The 25,162-nt window shown below is 43.6% G+C and overlaps 1 long non-coding RNA gene across 1 annotated transcript; it reads right to left on the bottom strand.

Moving 5' to 3' along the window:
* Positions 1 to 960: 960 nt before the first annotated feature.
* Positions 961 to 4,485, bottom strand: LOC143268717 (uncharacterized). Its single transcript, XR_013044836.1, has 3 exons — positions 4,406 to 4,485; positions 3,694 to 3,787; positions 961 to 2,135 (listed from the first exon to the last, which is right to left on the bottom strand). It is a non-coding gene; the product is annotated as an uncharacterized LOC143268717 (long non-coding RNA).
* Between the last annotated feature and the right edge of the window lie 20,677 nt (positions 4,486 to 25,162).

The raw sequence follows: 25,162 nt of genomic DNA on the forward strand, positions 1-25,162 counted from the left end.
GCATCTGCACCAGCATCTAGCTGCTTCTCAGGAATCTTCTGGAATAAATGCCAGTTCTGCTCTACCACTGCAAACAGCAGTGCTTGACTTTTAATGAATGGAAACGACACATTTCTTTAATACACACAGAGGTAAAAGATTGATTCATGCCCTTTCCACACACACAGGGACAGCTTAATTTAATGAAGCTGAAGGGGGCGGGGAGGGGGTCTTGGTGGGGCCCATCTGGTCCCTCTCCTGTTTAGCACGGATCACTTCCCACTCATGACAGGGATGCTAATTGTGAGTACTACTTCCAAACACCCTAGGATGTGCTGTAATTACACTGTTCATAAAAGAATCCCAAACCCGGCTCTGTTTTGAATTTGATAGAACATAATGAGAAAGCTCTGTGACAGATGACAACATTCTTCTTTCAATTAATGGGATACTGGCTTGAGTCATCCTCAGAACCATTAGGTACCGATTAGAAAGATTTATGGCTCCAAAATGATCTAAAACAAACATTCTCCAACTAGAAAGTGCAGCAAAATGATCTCCCTTGCGCATTTGGGAGGTCACTCATTTAAATGAAATGTGCACAGGAAAAAAGAATTCTCTAGACCATTCTCCATCCAAATCTGAAAGTCATATTTGAAAGCCTCAGTACAAACCTCATTAGGCCATTGTACGTAGTGTTTCATTCATTTCTTCCCTATGCAGTCAGTCACTCATTGAGACCACCCAAGAGATAAATATGAAACATGGTTGGGACTAAGGTGTAGGTTTGATTGTGTTAAACTTCAGTGATGAACCAGAAAGGGACGTTTCTCCCAAGAGGACTCTGAACATTGGCAGGAGGACAGATGTGGAGCTCGCTATATGTGACTTTGGATGTTTCACTTAACCTCTCTGTGCTCCAGAGTCCTAAAAATAGGAAAAAGTAATTCCTGCTGTCCAAACCTCATAGCGTCGCTCCGAATAAAATGATGCTTGCTGACCATGAGAGCTGCCTAAATGGAAAAGGCTATTGATGTTAAAACAATTACTGTCTGAGAGAGGAAATTTAAAGCATGCAGAAATACCTATTGTTCAGGCAAAAAGCCAATCTTATTTTGATAGAGGTACACATTTATTTATTGGCTCCAGACATCGATTGAGTCCTAATAAGATCCAGATGATGTGCTCAAATGAAGTACACAGTTGTTCAGAAGACAAATACCCTATTCTTTAAATGCTTAGAGCATCATTGCAGTTACCACTGTGGCTCTCATTCTTGCTAGCTATTATAACCTTCATTGTGCCCACTTTGGTATTATTTCATTACAAGGACCTGCCATTGCTCTCAGAAAAATCCCCTGGACTCTCCCAATCCTCCTCCCTCCTCCTCTCAGTTGAAGATGAGAATTGGAGGAAACAGTCTTTAGAGACACACAGGCCTGCTTGGACACTCCCTTCCAAGCTGGGTGAGCTGAGAGAGTTACTTGACATCTCTGAGGCTTGGTAGCCCCAGGGCTCTGTCTGGTACAGGAAACCACACCAACCTTATGGTAACTGGTTCGTTTGTTTGGTTGTTTGGTTAATTTTTGGTTTTTTAGGATAGGGTTTCTCTGTGTAGCCCTGGCTGTCCTGGAACTCTCTCTCTCTCTCTGGCTCAGAGAATCGTCTGCTTCTGCCTCCTGAATGCTGGGATTAAAGGCATGCACCACAACGTCCAGCCAGATGAACACATTTTAGAGCAAGCCTTTGGTGTATGGAACACTCTTTGACAATTGCAGCCATTATTGTCACAACAAAGGCCATCTTAATCCATCTGCCTCACTTCCTCTGCTCATGGAATGACATGAGTTTTGAGAAAGTGTTTGATTCAAAGGAGTCATGTTTTCCTTTTTCAGTTACTGCTTTGGGAGAAGAAAACTGAGCACAGTTTGTTAATGTTCCAGCAGCCTTCCAGCGAGTTCCTCAGAAGACAGACCACACTAGGCAGAGCATTGTTTTCTGCCTTTTTGGGGTCCTTAGACTGAGGTAGACCCCTCCAGTCCCCAGGACTCTTCTTTGGCCTTAGATTTCAGCATGCTTTACACTTCTCCCATCAAATGTGAAGATGCCATTCTTCTGGTCTGGTCCCTCTGGATTTAACAATTCAGTTTCCAGTTCTGAAGGGAAGCAAAACACTTAGATTTAGCCCACTCAAGACCTTCTCTCTGGACAGTTAAACATCTGCCCTTACAATGCCTATTGCAGTATTAGAAATAACCGTTTGTGCCACTTTCTGCTTACAATGTGAAAATGCTTTCCAAAGACAAACGCAAGTCACGAGAATCAAGTGGACAGTGTAAGGGCTCTAAGTCCTGGGTGGAGGAGGCTGCCGGGAAAGTCCACAGTGTAGAATCAGTGGGTGAGACTGATCCTTTGTGACGATGCTGGAGTCTCCACCCAGTTCTACACTCGTCCGCAGTACCTCCTGGGACCCATCGAGTCCCGGAGAGGACCACAATGTTTATCCAGTAATCAAAATCATCACGGGTCTCAGAAAAACAGGGTGTGGAGACACACTAATGACCTGGGTATCTTTTTTTTTTCTTTCTTTCTTTCTTTCTTTCTTTCTTTCTTTCTTTCTTTCTTTCTTTCTTTCTTTCTTTCTTTCTTCCTTCCTTCCTTCCTTCCTTCCTTTCTCTCTCTCTCTCTCTTTTATTTACTTATTTATTTATTTTTATTTATTTTTAGGATGTTTGCCATTTGTTCAGCCATTCCATCTCCTTTTCCTCCATCATCAGGGTTGCCAAGATCACATACTTGCAGTTTTCCTTAAACTCTGCACTGACTCACACAGTTCATCAGATTCTTTAATTAATTCTGTGAACATTTGTTAAGGGTTTGCTCATTTACAGACTACCAGGCCAGCATTTGAACCTGGAAATTGCTCGTCCTTCCTCTGGTGGAGTTCAGTGCTCCCCAGCCTTCTCACTGGCTCTGCTTGCTCCTGTCATGGCTACAGATCCACAACATGGTTCCTGTTGTCTTGTTCTGGGGGAGCAGGTTCCTATGTCCAGGCATGAACTGACCCACATGAACGACTCTACCAGATGAAGAATCATGCTTACATTCCTGTTCTCTAATGAGTGGGTGAATGAAGGACTTCGTTAATTTCCCTCACATGGGTACCAGCCGCTTATTTTTGTAGGAAAACCATTTCAAATCACTCACTTCCTCCATTGAGGAGGTTATTGGAGTGCGCTATCTCTAATAAAATATCAGGCCAAGGACTCAGAGTACGGAAACCGGCTGAAGGAGGCTGTTGCTAAGGCTACGTGCCGTGCCGCTTGCCTAGAAACAAGGGCTAGAGTGGAGTTTAACAAGGACTTTATTCACATGAAGCAGTCTGCAGTGCGGAGGCTGACCATGGAGGTGAGGCAGAGCAGTATAAGGGGTGAGTTTGTACCAACTGTCCTTGCCTGCTGCCATGGGGCACATTAGCCTACATGGCCGGGTGCCCTCAGGTCACTCTCGTGAACCTCAATGCATGGACTTTATGCTGTCAGGCCTTCGCATTCCCAAATACCCAACCTTCTCTCTTCCTCCCCCTCCCACTAACCGAGATGGTCCTGGATCCTCTCATAATTTATAATCTCCACTTTTCTCACATTGCTTTCTAATGCAACAAAGCCATCCTTGGTAGTGAATTCTGGATGCTTCATTCATTCATCCACTCACCTAACAGGTATGGATTGCTCCATGTAGTCGGCCTAATAGTATGCTCTGGGCACACAGAGATGAAGACAGCTCCTGCCTGCATGGACCTCAGTGACTGGTGAGAAAGACAGGCAAACAAGGCAAATAAATTATAATCAGTTCTGTTCTGTACAACAGTTGTTCACTAAATGCCTATTTCAAAAGACTTTTTGATAGGATTTCTGAATACAAAGGATGACCTTCCCTAGATTTCAGGCAAGATGAAAACTTTGTGGAAATGTATTTTAAATGCTTTTCTTTCTTTCTTTGTTTTTTGTTTTTGAGATAAGGTTTCTCTGTGTAACTTTGACTGCCCTGGAACTAGCTCTGTAAACAAGATTTGCTTCAAACTCACAGAGATCCTCCTGCCTCTACCAACCAAGTGCTGGGACTAAAGGCATGCGCCACCACTGCCTGGCTTTAAAATGCATTTTAAGCTACACATATTAGCTAGCATCACAAGAGGAACAAGTTGACCAGGTCAGATCAAAGCCATTGCTATTATTCTGGTACCTCCGCTCCCTTAGGCAGGGAAATGCAATTAAATCTGAGGTTCCAGACAACTGCTGTCCACGGATGAATAGTGTTCTCCAGAGTGGTATGTTTCCCTGTGTCTGTGGGAACCCTGACTGGGCGGGACAGAAGAAGCTGATTACCCCTGTCTTGTTTATATCCTTCCTTTTGTCCATGATACCTGAGAAGGAGCCCTTCTCTCAGAATCTCAGCTTTGCCTGGTGGGCGCACAGTAGGAAACAGAAGGTAGGTTAGGAGATGCGGTGTATCGATGCCTTCTCATAGTGTCCTTGGAAATCGAGAGGAGAGCTGCCCTTGGTGGGTCCAGACAGACAGGTAGGAGATGAGATTAATTGCATGGACTAAGCTCCATGCAATTCAGATTCGGGAGCACAGGTTCAATCATTACCCTCTTCTACTCGGCAGGAAAGCTTCCAGATCACGGCAGAGAACGAGTCGAGGCTTTCTCCATGGCCGTTATCATTTCCTTGCGTTTCTGAAACTGTCCAGAAAACGGGTATCTGAAAGCTCCACCCATTCCCTTCCCCGCACTGCAGTGGAGGATTTTATTTGTTTGCTAGTTTTGTTTAGTGGGGAAATTCTGTCGGTTATTTTCTGTGTCCTGCTGTGTCATGCCGGATCATTAAAGAAGATGCAATCAGAACGAAATCGGCGGAAAGGGAATGTTTGTGAAAGGGACTGTGTGCGGCGGGGGAGGCAGAAGGAGGCTTCGGACTTCTGATGCGGGGCTGACGTCTGCGCCAGGAAAGCTGAAAAGGAGACCTGGGTGGAGGAGGCTTAGACTGTGGCCAAACTCTGATTCTCAGCCGAGCCAGCAGGCAGCCCCAGAGCAAAGACTGTCCAGCAGAGGATGCCAAGTTGGGCAGGTGTGGCTCTGTTCTGGTGCCTTATCGTGTTTGGCCACCAAGCATGGCCAGCCTATGGAGAGTAGTGGCAAATTCCACCCGCGTGCGCATAGCTGGAGACCCCAGACCTACTCTCCTCATAGTAGAGTCTCTTGAGAGATCTGGGTGGAATGTATCCACAGCTGCGGTGATTTGAATGAGAATGACCTCCATAGGCTCATTTATTTGAATGCTTAGTCACCAGGGAGTAGAACTGTTTGAGAAGGATTAGAAGGTGTGGCCTTGTTGGAGTAGGTATGGGAAGTGTGTTACTAGGCACGAGATTTGAGGTTTCAAAAGACCCAGTGTTATTCTCTCTCTCTCTCTCTCTCTCTCTCTCTCTCTCTCTCTCTCTCTCTCTCTCTCTCTCTTTCCTCCCTCCTTCCCTCCCTCCCTCTGCTGTGGATCAGGATATAAAGCTCTCAGCTACCATTCCAACATCACGTGTGCCTGCATGCTGCTGGGACATCACCTTTAGAAGCTTTTATTTGGCCTTTTCCATCACTCCAAGCATGGCTTCCTGGGAACAGTAAGCCAGAACTTGCAAAATCCCCATGAGTGAGGTGCCATGGAGAAATACTGAATACACTGTCAACTCAGATCCTGTGAAATGCCTCAGTATTACTTGTTCCCAGTATACCAAGTCACTCAAGCAAATGGTCATAGGTCCCAGAGGAAGGACCAGGCCCTTCTTCCTAGAGAACCAGCCATCTCTCCCATCGGTGGATTTCAGCTCACAAAATACGCTCACATGAGCGTGACCTTCCACTGACGTGACTTCCTTCAACCTCCTTCTCTATTCTCACCTTCTGGTTGTATTAAACCATGCTCTCAGTTCCCCATCTACTGGACCATGTCACGCTGACCATAGCTCTAATTTCCTATGCTCTAGAGTCCGTGACTGCCCTCCCTCTGACATTGGCCAGTCATCATGGTCATTGTGGTCACCTGGCCTTGATGACTGCAGAGACCCACTCCCCCCTTGCTGCCCCTCGCTCTCTCTGCCACCAGTGGCTTCAGCAGTCCTTTCTCAGTGGCCCTAACAAATGCTGTGTCTTCATGAATTTCCCTCCATACTCTGAGGTTCTTCTTGCCCATGTCCCAAGGAAGCGCACCAACTCAGTGAATTAGCCACAGCTGTTTCTTACCTTCTCTGGCCTCGTGGCCCATCAGCTAGTTGGACCTTTACTATTGCAAAGGGGAGACAAGGAATCTAGGGAAAGACTGGCAGTCTATGAGATGTCTGCAGTTGCTCAGTTTGCTGCTCGGGCTTCAGCTTCTGTTTTAACAGGTGGCTTATGCCTTCCTGCATGTCTTGAAGCTTGCCAAACGTACTTTTTAAAGGCTATTCAATAGTTGGCATAGGAACCAGCTTCCGAAGATGAAGACCATGGGTTCTGAGGCAGCCTCACTGCTGTTTCCTCTGAAGCATTTCCCAGACCAAGCTGGACCTCCAGAACCTCCTGCAAGGCATGTAACCAGATGAATCCTGCTTTGCACAGAAATGAAATATGGCCCCCAGGGATTTCCCCCCCACCCGGGCTGTTTCTCAGTTCAGTTAGCACATCTTGGCCCATGGGAAATCCCAAATATCAACATATCACTTCCTAAACAGGTGGGCTGGCCTGTCTCCACAAGCTGAGAATTCCTAACAGGATGGCAGGACGGCCCGTAGAAAGCAGTGAGAGGGATGGCATTGTGGGCTGCTTTCTAAGTCGGGGGGAAACGTGTGATGGCAATGCTCTAATTTAGCGTATAGGAATTTTATTTATACACCTGATGTATAGTCTAGAAGTACCTTTCACAAGGGCAGGGGTATTTTGTCTGTATAAACTATATCCTTGGAACAGCACCTGATCTATAGCAGATACTCAGGACTTTTTGGTTTCTTTTTATTTTAAGTAATAATTCATATGTATCAAAATGCACAGATCTCAGATGTATGATGAATTTTAGCCAAATGTATACATGCATCTAATCCAAATGCAAATCAAGATGAAACTCCAACAGTACATGCTTCCTAAGGTCACAGCTGACCTCCTTAGGACACAGCTGCAATTAAGATTTTATCATGCTGGGTGGTGGTGGTGCACACTTATAATCCCAGCACTCAGGAAGCAGAGGCAGGCAGATCTCTGAGTTCAAGGCCAGCCTGGTCTACAGAGCGAGTTCTAGTACAGTCAAGGGTACACAGAGAAACCCTGTCTTGAAAAGCAAAAACAGCAACAACCAAAAAACAAAAAACCCAGATTTTTATCACTGTGGATTAGTGTGGAGTTTATATACACTGAGCCATGAAATATGTATGTATACTTTTATTTATGATTTTTGTTCAACTTGATGTTTATGATAGACATCTGTCTTCTTGTGGGTTTCAAGGATTCATTTCTATTTATGCTGAGTAGGTTACATTTGTGAGTACATGGCAAGTTGTGCATTCTGTTGGTAGATAGCTGTGCACTGCATTTATTGATCTGGACTAAAGCAGGCAGGAATAGTCTTGAATAAGCACTTCTGTAGGCAAATGCTTTCTTTTCTCTGGGTAAAGACCAAGGAATGGGTTTGCTGGCTGTAGGGCACTTGAACATTAAACTTGATGAGGAAAGGGCAAGTGGTTTTTAAAAATAGGGATTATCCGGGTGGTATTTATTCTCCATAATTTCTGATGGTGTTATTCATTCTAATTTCAGCCTCTCTAGTAGGTGTGACATATATTCAATGTGCTTTTAATTTGCCTTTTTGAGGGGATCAGTAATATTGGAACTATTTTCATGTACATTTTAGGTTTTATGTATTTTTGTTTTGTGGTGTGTCTACTCAATTCTGGCCAATTTTTATATTGTTGTTTATATCTTAATTATTTTCCTACTCTTTTATTTAATAGATTCTTGAGGACTTCATACATGAGCTCTGCATTTACATTACCCCAATCTCTCTCTCTTCGCTCCCCAACTCTTTCTATCCCCTCCAAATTTATGTTCTTTTAAAAATTATATTGTTGCATACCCAAACACACACACACACACACACACACACACACACACACACACACACACATTTTTTACACATATATATGCATGTATAACCGATTGAGTCTATTTAGCTTTGCTTATATGTACACGTGTCCAGAGCAGACCACTTGTGTAGCTGAAAATTATCCTGTGTCCCACCCAATCCTGCAGCCACTCAGACCCAAATAAACACACCCAGGCTTATATTATTTTCAAATTACGGTCATGGCAGGCTTCTTGCTTGCTAGCTCTTGTATCTTAAATTAACCCATTTCTATAAATCTATACGTTGCCACATGGCTTGTGGCTTACTGGTACTTTGCATCTTGCTTCTCCTGGGGGTGGGTAGCAGCATCTGCCCCACTCTCTTTTCTTCTCTCACTAGCTCTTTTGCATTCCCCACCCCCTAGGTCTATCCTGCCCTGCCATAGGCCAACATAGCTTTATTGATCAACCAATCAGAGCAACACATATTCACAGCATACAGGAAGACATCCCACAGCACACTTGGACTTGGACAAGCTCTGTGGGAGGACATACCCGGAGGAGACTAAATCTCCCTCTGTGAGCAAATGACCACCTGAAGCTCTCCATCTAGGGTTGGGACCACGTGGAATTCCCCTGTCCACGTTGGCACGTCAACCAGGCAGTCCCATGGGTGACAGCATGTATAGAAGACACCATTTCACAGCTGATGTCCTGGGCTTCTGGATCTTACAAGCTTTCTGGCTACTCTTCTATGATTTTTTCCCTGAGCCTTAGGTGTAAGGGTCATAGTGCAAATTGTGTCTGTTTTGATTATTGGTACTAATGAGCTCTTTAAATATTATAATTATAATAATATAATTATATATTTTCAAAAAGCAAACACAGTGCATCAAATATGGAGAGAGTCTAGCAGAAGTTTTTGATGTTGATGTCCACTTATAAATTAATTTTTAATAGTTAATGGTTATAAAACCTTTTGAAATAAAATAAACAAAAAAACAAACAAAACTCTCTTTGACTACCCAGAGAGTCCTTACGATTTTGTATGTCAGATGTAAAGTTAGGGCTATGGTCTGTCTCAAGCCAATTCTTCCTTACGGTGTGAGGTAGGAGCTAAGGTGTATTTCTGCTGGACAGTTGATTAGTTTTTCCAGCATCGTCTGTGAGCAAGCCTTTTCTTTTCCTGTTGAATTGCTGTGGCCATTTATGGAAGACAAAGTGACAGTATAGACAGAGATCCATGCCTGGACTCTTGCCACCATGTTGCTCTATCTATCCTTGTTAAACACCAACATCCTAATTTATCTAACTTCGTTACTGTTTTCAAGATTGTTTTGACTTTCTTACCTTTTTATTTGGTCTAAGGCTTAGTGTTAATAACTTCAACCAGAAAACCAAATCTACTAGGTTTTGATAGGGATTACATCGCCTCTCAATCGGGGAGATGGCAGTTTACATATCAAGTCTCTTCATTAGGAATACAATGTATCTTTCCAGGCCTTTATGTCTCCTTATTTTGTTTCATTGTTACAGTTTTTAGCACCGGGGTCCTACACTTCAAATAATTATTCCTTAGTGTTTTATGCTTTGTAACATGCTATAAATACAAACTTTCATATTTCACTATTTATTCCTAATATAATTCCCATCATTGGTTTTTGTCTTATATCCTGATTTTGTATACTGTGACCTTGTTAAGTTCATTCATTAGTTTTAATAGTTTGGGATAGATACCTTCAAAGTCAGATTTGAAACTCATACAGTTATCTCATTCTGAAGGAATATATTATTTCTTTCCTAATCCTGCAATCCTTCCTTTATTTTAACAATGGCACGGATTTCTAGTATAACGTCGACTACCAGGCAGTATTCTTGAAAGGACATGCTGACTTGGTTGCTGGTCTTAGGCAGGAAGCAGTCAATATTTTGCTACTACTGTTATCAAGTTCTCTTAGATATCCTGTAGATAGTCCTCATCAGAGTGAAGAAGAAGTTTCCTCCCATGAACTGGTTGTCCTGGACTTTTACTTTTATTTCAAGTAAATATTGGAGTTTGGTTAAAATAAAAAAAAACAAAAACAAAAACCTTTTTTTTTTTTTTTTGCATCTGATGAGCTAATGACTTTTGTGCACGTGGACTCTGTTGTTAGTGTGCTGACTTTCTGTTACTGATTTCCTAATATTAAATCAACTTTGGCTCCTGGACTAGTCCACCTAGTCTTGCTGTACCATCCTCTTTACATCACTGCAGTGTTGAGAAGGATCTCTGTCTGCATTTAGGATTTTGAGGACTAACGATCTGTAATTTTTTTCTTTAGCATCCTCATCAGCTTTGGTGTGGTAGTATGAAGTATTCCCGTCTCATCTTTATTCTGACAGTTAATGTGAGGCTGATATTATTTCTTGGTTAAATATTGAATAAATGTCACCAAGGAAACCAGGCCTACTAGGGCTTTCTTTCTGTGAAGATTATTATGAATTAAATTTCTTTAATAGATAGGTAGATGACATATTTTGTACTTCTTCCCATATTACTTTTGCTATGTACGTCAATAAATTTCTCAATTTCATCCAAATTACTGAATTTATTGGCATTAAAATTTATTTATGGCTTTTATTATCCTTTGGATGTTTATAGGAACTGTAGATTTCCCAATATTAAACCAACATTGTCTCCCTGAACTAGTCCACTGAAACTGTAAATAATCACATCATTTCTCCCTTCCCTATCCTTCCTCCAAATCATCTCATGTACTTCTAGCTCCCTTTCCAATTTATAGATTCTTTTTTCTTTAATTGTATATATATACATTATATATATACATTATATATACATATATACATATATATTCCTAAATACATAAATAAAGCCTGCTCAGTCTGCATAATGTTACTCGCATGTGTATGTTCTCAGGGCAGACTATTGGTACTGGATAACCAGCTGGGGTGCTCTTCCCTGGAGAAGACTGTCTCCCGCTCTGAGCATCTTGAGTTGCCTGTAGTTCTTTGTCTCCAGTTGAGGCCTCCTAAGCTTTTCCACCCCCACATTAGCATGTCTATTGGCGTCCTTGGCCAGGTCATGGTTAAGTAGTTGTGTCTGTGAGACTTCACGGGTGTAATTTCTGTCGTTTCTAGGAGACATGATCTCACAATCAACTCCCTGCTCCTTTGGTGCTTACAGTCTTTCCACTCTCTCTTCCACAAGGATCCCTGAGCCTTAGGTGCAGGAATTGTGTTGTAGATGGGAACACGGGAAACCTCACCCAGCCCGGACACGGACAGGATTGACAGATTGATAGCTCTTTCTTGATTCCGTTGGTACTGGGCTCCACACCTCTGCTTTTCGATTGGTTGTGATTTTCTGTAATGGTCTATTGCAGAGATAAGTTTCTTTGATGAGGGGTGAGGACTACATTTACCTGGCTAAGACCCTGGATAAGAATGTTCATCATGGGTAATTTAGAAAACGTGTTACTAAATTTTCAAATAATTAAGGACTTCTGTAGAGATGTTTTTATTGTTGATTTTTAACTCTGTTGTGTTATAATGAGACAATGCGCACACCACCACTTGAACTGAGATGTGGTTTAGACGGCATGGTTCCATGGACATCTGAAAAGAAGGTGAACTCTGGTTGTTGGGTGTTTGATAGCAACGAGATCAGGTTGGCTGCCTGGGGTATTCAGATCTTTTATACCCGGAGTCAGCAAAGTTTCCCTGAGACACACTAAAAGCGATCACCCTCAGCTCCATGTGTTGCTGGAGCAGCCGCTCACCTCCCTTCTGCAGGGCAAGCCAGCCATGTGCAAACACAAACACAGACAGCCGGAGGACTCCACGGCCTGAACTTGGCAAACTCTGGTGTCAGGTGTTCTGGACTTTCAATCTACTTGCTACTCCAGTTACGGAGAGAGGAAGTATCAAAACTCCTACACAGGGCTACGGGGTGCCCAGCTTTTAATCTGGCCATGTCATTTTGAGGGGTTTGCATCTGCCTTCTTATGAATTGGCTGTTTTCACTATTATGAAATCTCCTTTGTGATCTCCCCCTTGCTTTTGACCTGAAATTTATTTTGTGTGGTATTAATAAAGCTGCACCAGCTTTCTCATAACTGGTCTTCGTATGGTATGGTAACTCTACTCCTTGGCTTCCACCTCAGGCTCCATTATATTTAGAGCATACATCTCATAAACAACATACGGTTGCCTATTTTCCTTTGATTCAATCTGACAGTTTTTATATTATAATTGGAGTCTTTAATCCATTTATATTCTACCAATATGGTTGGACTTAATTTTACTATCTTGCTACTTTTCTATTCATCTGTGCTTAAAAAAAATTCTTTTGTTTTTCTTTTGCTGACTTCTCTTAGGTTAACTGATAATTTGAAAAATATTTCCTTAAACTTTACCAATTGGCTTTTGAGGGGAAAAAAAAAAGCTATGTACAGGCTGGTGAGATGGCTCAGCCATTAAAGGTGATTACTGCCCAAACCGAGGACCTGAATTCAACCTCCAGTTCCCCCATAGTGGAAGAAAAGAATGAAATCCTGAAAGCTGTCCTCTGAGCTCCATACATGCGCCCACAAGCATGCATATCAATCAACCAACCGATCAAACGGAAATTACAAAAGCTAGATGCCCTTGCTCTGTGTTGTTAGCAGTTGCTGTAGGGAGCGCATCCTTAGCTCCATTCATCTTGAGTTAATTCTCTTTCACTCCTTAGTGTAATAAAGTTCCTTGTAAGAGTGCTGGTTTGAGTTCTTTGAAAAGCTGAGAGCAAGGACGGATCCGATACGCTGCAGATTGGGCAGGCGAGGTGGCCCAGTGGGGATAGGCACGTGCTGTCAAGCCTGACAGCCTGGATTTGATCCCCAGGACCATGTGGCAGACGGAGAGAACCAGCTTCTACCTGTTGTCCTCTGACCTCTATATGTGCGCCATGGCGGAAGCACTATCCCCCTACAAATAATAAAAAAAAGTAAATGTAAACATAATCTTTAAAAAGATAGGCCAGGGATTTACTGTGGGAGCATCTACAGAGGATAAAGGCTGAGAGAACGTAAGGAAGCAGAGGCACCTTCAGGCCACAATGCGGGTTCGATGCCCGCAACGAGAGAGAGAGAGAGAGAGAGAGAGAGAGAGAGAGAGAGAGAGAGAGAGAGAGAGAGAGAGAGAGAGAGAGAGACCGGAGAAGTTTGCCCATGGCTTCTCGGATTGCAGCAGAGTTCTAAGGAAGTCTTCATTAAGCTGAAGGAGCCAGTGAGCAAAGGCTGCCCCCTGAACGTGTCTGGCATTGGGCCAAAATGGACTTCTTATAGCACCCTCCATGATGCTCAGCTGTTGGCTGGCAACAGCCGGGGAAGCAAGCTATAACTAGACAGGAAGCTACAGTGAATATAGACGGGCGGCGATTAGAAGTTATCAGTCAACTGCTTCCTACAATAGGCTCTTCTATAAGGAAGCTGGACAATAAGCCTCCATGGCTGGCATAGAACATGCTGGATAGGTGCTGTTTTCTGTGTATGTTCTAGAAGCAGCTGTGGGCCCCTTTCTCTCAGAGAAAACAGAAGATAGGGCTTAATGGAGTAATGGCGGCCAGTTGCTGTAGGTGTTGACCAAACTGTGTGTGGTATACACATGCGATAGCTCTCTACCCTGGGTTTCCCTTATCCTCAGCTAACCTTTTTGCAGGAGATGGTCATTTGTCTCTTGAGGTGGTTCAACGATCGCTGAGTTTGAGTGTTCAAGCCAAGTTCACTGCGTATGTCCATTGGTGGTGAGAATTGACCTCCAGGAGGTACCGAGTGGGTCAGCTGGCTTCTACAAGCTCTCCTCATGCTCGGTAATGTGAGAACAGCTTGGCCTTCTTATCAGTTAGTTGCTTCTTCAGGATAATGACTCAGTTCCTTGTTGTTTTGTGAACATCAGGTGACCGATGTGCTCTGGCAACGGCCACACTTAGGGTTGGCAGGACATCTGCCCTGTACCTAGCAAGACAGTACTGCACTGACTACGGTACTCAGTGTTGTAGACAAATTTCTAAACAGTCTTAGTAAATAAGAAACACAGAGTCACATACAGAGGTAATAGCCAAAGAGGTCAGAGCGCCATGACTAGCCTTAGCTTACCACCAGCAGTAGCTTCCCCAAAGAGAGTTTCTTCCTGCCTGACTTGTCTTTTTTATTGCCTTTCTGTTCTGCCTTCTTATTGACTCTAAGCCCAGCCACATCACTTCCTCGTCACTGCCTGTCTATACAGACCTCCAGGTCTCTATGGTTGGTACTGGGATTAAAGGCTCGTGTCACCATGCTTGGCTGTGTCCTTGACCACACAGAGACTCTGCCTGCCATGTGATCGGGGGTTAAGGGCATGCGCTACCACCGCCAGACTTCTGCTTAATGGCTATTTGACCTCTGATCTCCAGGCAACTTTATTTATTAACATACAAATAAAATATCACATTTCATCACAAATAAAATATCACCACACGGTTGCGTGGGTGCGAAGCGCCAGACTTGTCCACAGGTCATGGAGCAAAGTGGCAAATGAAGTCACTTTGCCTTCCATCCTGTGGTTTCCAGACTGAGCTGGTCTTCCATATGGCCCCATATAGATCTCTGGTTTATTGTGAACCACAGTCTAAGGAACAGTACAACCTCGACTCTAAGCTGATCCAGGTCGGATGTCAGTAGGTTTTCCATGCTCTGAGAGAGTCCCTGGTACGGCTGGATGTGTTGCACCATCTGAGGTGGCATGGATGACTCTCTTACTGTGAAGTGGGTTCCCTCACAGCTGTGCTGTGTGGGTCTCTAAACTCCTGCCAAGCATTCCACAAGCATGAAGTCATTCCTCTGAATCACGGGGCTGACTGAAGTTAGGCAGCCAGGAGAGGTAAACCCATAACAGAGCAGACATCTTATAAGGGACACTACCGTCCCTTTTAAGATAGAAGAATCTCTAAGTAGTAAGCCTTCCGTGAAGTGACCAGTTGATGGCTTCTGTTAATGCTAGAGTGTCAGGGCTTATGAACATGGCTGGCTGCTGTCGGGTTATGTATTGGGAAGCAGCAGGAGGTACATTGGTCTTAGCCGGTAGGCATCCATGCTATGATTTTCCTGTCGGTAGCCCTTCCCATGTCCCGCAAGGCTGTGCGCTCCCCAATGTGGCGCCTGATATTGACAGTGGAAGCCGTGGTCAAGGGCCCCTTCCCACCAACCGTTTGCTGTGCAGTGGGTTCCAGGAACAGATGCTTTCACCTCCGCCACCACGGCAACCGTGTTGATGCACCCATGCTTCCAGTTCGGGGTGGCAGTGATGCGGGCTGGCTAATGTCAGCTCACTGAATCCTTTTGTTTACGTGGTTATTCAATGGTTCTTCTGCTGAATGCTTTCTGGTGGGTGTGAAAACATGATACGAATCCTTCACACATTGTTCCCACTCCCATGTGTCCATCCACAAGTCTCTCTACCCTACCCAGTCTTGTCTCTGATTTTGTATTTATGGAAGATTTTTATATCTTACCTATTACTATATAATATACAGCATATATAACATATACTATAATGGTGTCTATATGTATACTATAAGAATATATGTTTATATATTCTTGCCTCAGGCTATTTTGTCCATTTAAAGTAAATGACTAAGGTTGCCATTTATAACTCCACCTACTGAGACAGTTTTTTTTCTGCGTTAAGGTCACCTCTGCAGGTTGATGTACTGTCTCCCCATTTCCAGCTGGCTCCCTCATACTGAATCAGTCCTGCTATCAAGTAGGCTTTCTTCCTCCTTCCTCAGCTGATCACGTGAGATCCTCCTTGTAATGCTGCTATGAGCTGGGAGATGGGTACTGGTGCAACCCTATGGGAAGCTAGGAATCGTTTTTGTGCCCTCTGGCTCTCCATAGGTATGGATCTGTATTGCTTCCATCATCTCCCACCTGGGCCTGTCCAACTCTATGGCTTGGCTTAATGGATCTTTGTAGTTGCAGAGGGTCATTGCATTCTCAAACAAACAAATGGACAAATGAATGACAGATAGATACACAAAACCTCCAAACAAATCACTCTTTGCCAGACTGTGTACAAGCTCATGAATGAGCTGCCTTTCAAAAAAAAAAAAAAAAAAAAAAAAAAGACACTTGACCATGGGCATGGCTTGGGACAGAAACCCAGGGGCCTGTGCTATGGCTGTCCCACAAGGAGGTGCTATGAATTCTCAGTGCCACTGATTCCAGCTTGGTTAGATAGTCCAAAAGATGACTTCCAGTAAGGGAGGCAGGAAGGCTTTCCAGAGCATTCTTCCAAAACACTCTCCAGCTCCCTGGACCTTCTCATTCCGCAGGCACCTGAGGTCTCCTGTGCACATGTCCGTGTGTATTAGCAGTGGACAGGGATGTGTGGGGAGTTCATTATTTCAACTCTTCTTTGTCTCCTTGCTTCCAAAAATCGCCACCATAAATTTCCTCCTTCCTTTGTTTTGAAAACTATCCAAAGCAGTTGTTTTCCCTCACCAGTTTTAAATAAAACCTGCCCCTTCTTACAAGCAAAGCTGAGTATTCCTACAGAGCTGTGGATGACAGGAAAATCTCAGATAAAAAGGGTGCATACTCAATGTCCTCTGAAGAAAGCTACCCATTCCTAGAACCTCAGCATTAGCGATTTTCACTGTTATGACGTTCCTGCATGATTCCCACAAATGCACTTGCACTCTTGCATGGATCTCTCACTGGGGGGAACGTTTTCTCCACCTTGGAGTTGCTGGACAAGCTACTGAAGCCTTCTTTGCGCTGTGTATACAACTATAAGGCATTGTACCCTCATTCATGTCAATTTTTGACACAATTACCTCTTCAAGATTTTATAACATAGGTATTCCTTCTACTATCATAACAATGGGGTTAGAATTTCAATATTCGAGCAGGGGGGAGCTTAAACGTTTGGTTGGTGTTTCCCACCACTCAGGCCAGGCGATCTAGCAGGCCCTATGATGTTGGAGGTGTCAGCAGTGGGAAAGATGAATCACAGTCTTTTGTGGTATCTGATGTTCCACAGCAGTCTCTCCTCATGAGTTATTGACGGACCACTACACTATGCAGGCCATGTGTTTTTAAAACAATAACAGTAGGCAGAGACATAAATAATTTCACACTGTAATGGAGGCAGATTATTTCAGCTTTAGTCTAGGCCCCCCAAAATGACAATAAAAATGGCCAGCCCCACCCCTCAAAAATCACCAATAAAACAAAACACACAGTTGCTACTATGTATTAGGATACTGTCTAGATTTCCTCTGAAATCGCGAGATTGCAAAATTTAACTTATTATTTCATACAATTAATATATGCTAACTAAAAATTAATGAAAAGACAAAAACTGAAGAAGAAAATTTAATTTCTATTTGAGCTTAGTATGTGGTATACACCTGTAATCCCAACACTCAGGAGGGTGAGGCAGGAGAATCATGAGTTCTAGGCCTGGCTAAGCGTAGCAAAATTCTGTCTCAAAAAAAAAAATGAATAAAAGTTAAAAAAATTGATTGTTTTATTTTTAAGGCATCATTTTTATATCTGAGTATATATCTGGTTCATTCAGTATTATTAGCATATTTTCCTTTATTTATATAAATGTCCTTTTAAATGTTAAAAATACATTGAAAGAAACTGCATTATTGCTCAATTTAACATCTGTGCCCACTTGGATTAATTTTTATTGGCTTCATTTTTTCCTAAATGTTGATCATACTTTTCCATTTCTTTGTCTAGTGATTTTGCTGTTAACTAACCTGGCTGGAATAAGATAGAGTCCCAATCTAGTTTAATTTGGCATTTCCCTGATGATGTCATAAAGGGGTGAACATTTCCTCATCTGTTTATTGGCCATCAAATGGAAGCTAAGAAGTCTCCTGGCTGTCTCACATAGGTTATTACTGTTATGATAAAATACCACGAGCAAAAACAACTTGGGGGTGAAAAGGTTTATTTCAGCTTACAAGTCCAAGTGTGGTTCATCACTGAGGGAAGCCCAGGCAGAACTCCAGCAAGACTCTAGAGGCAGGAAATGAAGGAGAGACCATGCTTTCTAATATACCCCAGGACTACCTGCTTAGGGGTAGCACCACCCACAAGTGGCTGGGCTCTCCCAAAACAAGCATTCACCAAGAAAATGCCCCACAGGCTTGCCTATAGGCCAATCTGATGGAGGCATTTGTTCTTGCAATTGGGATTTCTTCTTCGAAGATGATTCCACCTTGTGCCAAGTTGACAAAAGAAAACAAACAAACAAACAAAAAACCAACTAATCAACACAACTATCAACTTAACATACACACATATCACTACTAAACCATAAACTTGCCTTTCTTGTTTGTTTCCAAGATGTCATGTTAGTATTAGTGTCACAATACAAAACACATTGTAACTTTAAAAGTCCTACAGCCTTTAAAAGTTCAGTCTCTTTAAAATATCCAAATTCTCTCTAAAAATCCAAGCCTCTTTAAAAGTCCAAAGTCCCCCCACTACGGGTTCCCATAAAATAATAATAAAAAATAAGTTACATACTTCTTATTCCAAGAAAGAAGAACCAGGGTACAGTTAGCATCCAAGCAAACCAAAACCAACATTCAACAGCATCAGAATTTCAGGGCTCCACGTCTGGGACTCACTCACGATATTCTGGTCTCCAAAGGGCCCGAGCAATTCAATTTCTCCACCTTTACCATTTGAGGTGTGCATAGCTTGTCGCACAGGGTCAGGCCAGCTCCACTCCTCACTGCCACTGTCTTCAGTGGTCATCCCAAAGTCCTGGAACCTTCCCTACGCTGGGGTCTTCACTGCAGTCTGGTGGCACCTTCACCAGTCACCTCTCCTGGACCACACTGTGCCAACCTCTCAACTTCTCCCCCAAACTCCTTCTGTCGTGGATTTCTTACTGTAACTGTGGTTTTTGTCTTCACCAGTGACCTCCTGGCCTCTCATGTCGCCAAGCCTCAGTTCTTCTCCAGGATGTCTTCAGTGCTGAGGCTTCCAAGCTGCCCAAACAAGTATTACCTGAGGAACTTTTACATTACCAAGTTCGGCTGCTGGCATGAGATGAGCTCTGGACCACAGCTTCTGTGTGTTGCCCCTGAAGAAATACACCCAGAAGATTCTACCTTAGCGTTGTTGGTTTCTCCTTAAAAAGGCTGAATTCCCAGCTCCAGCTGACCAGAATCAATTGTCCCAGTAAAGCAAAAGTTTCCCTTTAATGATTCTAGTGTCATCTTAGTCACAGCTGAATCTCTAGCTCCAGATGATCACAACCACAGATTCTTAATTCAAAATATTACATGAATGCCCCTGATGGAGTCTTAAAGAAATGCCTAACTTCCCTCTGAAACTTCCCAAGCCAGGACTCTGTCGTCTGTGTTGACCTTACCAGTCCCTTCTATGCCACCACAGGAATGGTCCCTAAGCTTTAGGCATTCAATAGCTTTTACAGCTCAAAGTTCCAAAATCTTTCCACAATCCTCCCCCAAACAACTTGTTCAGGTCAGTTGCAGAATCCCCCACTCCTGGTACCAACTTCTGGCTTAGTTAGGTTTTTATTGCTGGGATAAGATATCATGAGCAAAGCAACCTGGGGAAGAGTTACAGCTTGTAAGTCCTAATTGAGGGAAGCCACGGCAGGAACAACTGGAGCAGACACCATGGAGGAACACTGCTTACTGACTTGCTCCTCTTAGTTTGCTTAGTGTGCTTTAAAACTCTCTCTCTCTCTCTCTCTCTCTCTCTCTCTCTCTCTCTCTCTCTCTCTCTCTCCATATATATATATACTTCAAGAACCCATTCCAAGGGGTAGCACCACCCACAATGGGCCAGGTCCTTCCATATCAAACATTAACTGAGAAAATGCCCCACAGACTTGCCCATAGGCCAATATTATGGGGGCGTTTTCTCAGTTGAGGTTGCTTCTTCTTAGATGACTCTAGCTTGTGTTAGGTTGACAAGAAGGAGGAGGAGGAGATGAAGGAGGAGGAGGAGGAAGAGGAGGAGGAGGAGGAGGAGGAGGAGGAGGAGGAGGAGGAGGAGAAGAAGAAGAAGAAGAAGAAGAAGAAGAAGAAGAAGAAGAAGAAGAAGAAGAAGAAGAAGAAGAAGAAGAAGAAGAAGAAGGAAAGAAGAAAAACCCATCCATCACACTGAATAAAATAAAAATTTTAATGTGTGGCTTTGACAGCAAATTTGAGACTCAAAAGAAAGAGACAAAAACCTGTGAACTTGAAAATAAATTCAAAGAACACAGAGAACAAAGACAGAAGAAAAAACTGACATAAATGCATAGTAAAATATGAAATATTTCATCTGTGTGCCGTTAGAATTTCAGAAAGACAGAGAAAAAGGGCAGAAATAGATTGGAAAAAATAACAGAGTACCCCCCCTGCCCCCAACTTGAAGGAAACATTAGCCTTCTGGTCCAAAATTGTCACCACATCCCAGTAGTATAGGGACAAAGACAACCTCAGCCAGATGTGTCACACCCAAGCGAGGACAGGGAGAAAATGTTGAAAGCAGACGATCATGACACCAACATACAAGGCAACAACCACACAATGATGACTGGATTCTAGAGAACCCTGGACAGAGGTTTTCAAAGTGCAAGCATGCTCTAAGAATTTCATGAACAGTGAAATTATTCTTCAAAAGCAGAGTAAAAGTGAAAGCAAATGTTTTGAAATCAGCAAAGCATGAAGTCAGTGCTACAGACCTGTAAGACCAGCAATGTCAAGCAAAGTCATTCGGGCTGAAAGGAGAACACACACAACAATAATAGGACAACAGGGTGCGCTGGAGCGTGTTAAATGCATAGATTATACGCATTAGCGATTAACTCGGAGTCACCCATAATGCATTGATGTTGCATTAAAGAGAGAAATCAAAGCACTCCCCCCTGGAGTCATTTAACCAAGAGTGCATCTTGATTTGAATTCTCTGCTTCACACTCTTTGTGTCCCCTGTCCTCTGTTTGTCTGTTGTTTGAATCTGTGCCTGCTTGAAGACTGTCTTGTGAATCTGTTTGTCCCTATGTCTACGCACGTCTCTCTCTGTGCATGGCTGTCTGTACCATTTGTGTGTCTCTGTGTTATATGAGCTGTGCTGTGTGTGTGTCTGTGTGACTGTGTGTGTCTGTCCCTAACCAAGGGTTTGGCTCTGTTTACTGAACAGCACAGAAAGCCTCCAATAGGGAAGGAATGGGATACTTTACAGAAATCTCAAACAGAGTTTTGTAAGGGACGGAGACACTGGCTCCAACTGATTCCTACTGACCCAGATCATGAATGTCATGGTTTATCAACCAGTATCCGTAAATGGTGGCTTTCAACAATTATAGTAGATTTTAGGGAGTTTCTTTCAACTTCTGTATTTGCTGCTTTTAGCAAATGATACAGATGCATTGTTCTGGGTCAGAGGCATAGAAGATCATAATTTAAGATTATAGCCACGAGATTGCTTGGGTTGTCAAAGTTGATTACCTGGAAAACAAGTGAGGTTGGTTGTTACATTGTTTGTTTGTTTCTTTTCTTTCTTCCTTTCCTTTCCTTTTTTTTTTTTAAGTTTTCAAGACAGGGTTTCTCTGTGTAGCTTTGTGCCTTTCCTAGAACTCACTGTGTTGCCTGCCAGGCTGGCCTTGAACTCACAGAGATCTGCCCGGCTCTGCCTCCCGAATGCTGGGATTAAAGGCATGTGCCGCCACCACCTGGCTTCTTAAAGGCAGGCTAAGCAGTTTGAGTACACAGGACAGCAGTCTTAAGCCTTAAGTGACTTCAAGGTTTATTATTAACTTTGGCTGTGAGATCTAGCAAAAGTTCTAGTTTCTTAGAATGTAAGAGATATTTTCAGAATGTTGCATTGGCGCATTTAAAACACATGGTATTAACTTGGACTGTGATAACATAAAGATGCATATGTGGGGGTGAGAGAGGTGGCCCCGTGGTTAAATGTGCTTGTTGCTTAACCTTGAAGAGCTGAGTTCGAGTCTCAGCATCCATGGACCAAGCCAGGCTTTTTTCTGTACACCGTATAACCCCAACACATGGAGAGGAGACAGAAAGAGGAAGGTCACTGGAGTTTACAGGCTATACAAGCTTCAGTCTCAGTGAGAGATCCTGCCTCAAATAAATAGGTGATGGGTGATAAAAAAAAAAAAAGATGCACATCGCCCTCCTCTGGCCTCCAAATACACACAGGCGTGTGTGTGTGTGTGTGTGTGTGTGTGTGTGTGTGTGTGTGTGTAAGTGTGTGTGCACACACCACACAAACATTCATGAATATAGTAAAAAATTATTCAAAAATGAGTATTTTAATCTCTAGAGTAACCACCAAAAAGAATTCCAAGACATGCAGCTTAAAGTCGGAAGAGCTAAAAGGGTGTGATAAAAGATGTTTATGCAATATGGAGTAGAGCTGGTATAGAGAGGAGACAAATAGAAAAGAAGAAAAGCTTAATTGAATTCAACATATCAGGTTATCCTGACATCGAATGCACTGTGCTGGCAAAGGGTGCAGAGTCACAGGTTGGATCTTAAAGGGAGATGTAGTTCTAGTTGTCTGCAGTCTTTCAGGACAATAGAAGTATTCCAAAAACGGAATTATGGTGATGACTGCATAAGGTATGTGCTTTCCTAAAACTCATCAAACTGTATACTTAAAAAACAATGCATAATAGTACACATGAACTACATAAGTATAAATATGCTAGCATATGCAGTGTATGATAGCATATGTTAGTATATGTTAACATTAGTGTATGTAAAATATAGTGATAAAGCTGCATAAGTAATGTCTTATATACAAAGGAGTATGCTCCAACTTATATGTCTATAATAATTTCAGATGTCAGGAAGCCTATGGAGAAACTAAAACAAGGTGCACGTAGATACGTTTGGGATGTGCTGCCTTCGCTAGGACCTGTCCGAGCAAGCGCGTCCTTTTCAATGTGACAGCTTTTACAGAGAGCAGAGTGGCTTCCTTCACGTTTCCAGCAGCTGCGGATTGCAATGCTCTCCCCGCCAGCAGCAGGCATGCGTCGCCATCGTTTTACTGGTCTGGTGAGAGTTCCTTTCTCAGCACATTCTATTAACCTTGTTCTTTACATCTGCGTGAGGTGGGGCTGTATTTGTTATTAACTCTGAGGCCCGTTTCCAAATCTGTGTGTTCACATTTCATCAGAGGCTGCCTGGCCAAGCTGGGCGCGCATACTGTTCAGCACAGATGGAGTTGATGGGGTGCCGGTTTCTCCATGGGCCACCCAAGCCCATCAGTGTCCCAGCATGCTCCACTATGAGTCACAGTTTCCTGCCTCTTCCTGGCCAACAGCCTTCCGAGCAGCACCATCAGGATCCTCAGGAGATCTGGGGGTAGCGAGTGGAAGATGGCTGTTTTAATCTGCAGTCCTGTGGAAGGAGGTGTACTGTATCCTCCCACAGAAAGAGGACACATTCTAGAGGCTGGCAGACACGCTGGCTTCATTTAGAAAGCATCTTTCTAGAGTCAAGCAGTTAAGCTCAGGAATGCAGCTGATGTAAAGTCCTTGGTCACACAGCACGTTTTCTTTTATTCTGAGCCGAGTTACTGAACATTAACAATGTGTTTGGGACAAGAGAGGTTAAGGCTCCGTGAAGAGGGAAGAGGGGATGAGAACCAGACAGGAGAGAGGGGTGGCAATTATTTTAATGTACGAAAGAAATATCTTATAAGTGACCAAATGTCCACAGCAGAGAACGCCCATGTGTGTGGCTGTGCGCAATCTTGAAGCCAAGGAACTATCATGGATACTGCCATGAACAGGAAGGGGCCCCGTGCCTGGCCTGAGTCACGTGGGCCGATCCCAAAGGAGGGCTCTGGTTACATTCTCTCCCAGATTCAAGATGCTGATGAAAGAAGGGAGTGAACAGGGCAACATGACAATTGATTGTGTCGCCAGTGCCACCTCCCCGCCCCCCACCCCCACCCCGTGACTCCCTTGGAGAGTCCCGAGGCCCTCAGCGAGGGGAGGAGCAGTCAGCCTTCCTGTTGCTTAGACACCTCATCGCTCATGCTGGAGATCAAGCTCCCTTTGTAAACTTGAACGTGGCAGCTGTTGTCTGCTAGACATTCCGAACCAGCGCTCCGTCCTCTCATCGCCGCATCGTGGTATCAATTCGCCATCTGGCCTTGTTTTAAAGATGAACACATTTTTATCCTGGCTGCATCTCATCGTAAAGACGTCTCTGGAAGACTAACATGGTATTTTAGGCATTTAAAACTTGCATGTGTCCTGTAGGCAAGGTGTGGACCTAGGGACTCCAGCTGCTGAAAGGGAAGAACAGCAATTACACCTGATCCTAGACTTTGTTTTTCACACCGGCTAAGCTGCCCCTGGTGATAAGCTAAGCACTTAGGAAGGTGTTTTCACTGGGCTCTCCCCGCTGGGTTTCTTGGGCCTTTGGGCCTTTGTCTGTACAATGTCCCTGTAGGAAACATGCTCCCGTCTGCTCCAGTCACCAGCCATTAGCCGACTGTATAGTTTCAGCTGACATTTATAGAATCCCCTCCACGTGTCAGGCACTTTAAACATTTGGGTTAGGAGATGTAAAATAAACAGTCCTTGCCATGGAGAATCTGGGAGCTCAGGGAAGAAGAAGTAAAGACCACATACACACAAACACACACACACACACACACACAGAGAGAGAGAGAGAGAGAGAGAGAGAGAGAGAGAGAGAGAGAGAGAGAGAGAAGAGAGAGAGAGAGAGAGAGAGAGAGAGAACATGAACTTGGGTATCAGATACTTTAGATTCAAATCCCATCTCTGCTCCCCCCCCCCCCCGTGTGTGTGTGTGTGTGTGTGTGTGTGTGTGTGTGTGCACATGTGTGCATGTGCTTGAGCGCATTTCTAGCTGTGTAACCTCAGGAGTGGGGATACAGCACAGTTGGTAGAGAAGCACACATGCCTAGCATGTGGGAACCCCTGGGTTCTTCCCTGGGAAGCACATAAATCAGGTGTCCCAGTGCACAG

The sequence above is a fragment of the Peromyscus maniculatus genome, chromosome 15, assembly GCF_049852395.1.
Source record: "Peromyscus maniculatus bairdii isolate BWxNUB_F1_BW_parent chromosome 15, HU_Pman_BW_mat_3.1, whole genome shotgun sequence".
In the NCBI taxonomy this organism is placed as follows: domain Eukaryota; kingdom Metazoa; phylum Chordata; class Mammalia; order Rodentia; family Cricetidae; genus Peromyscus; species Peromyscus maniculatus.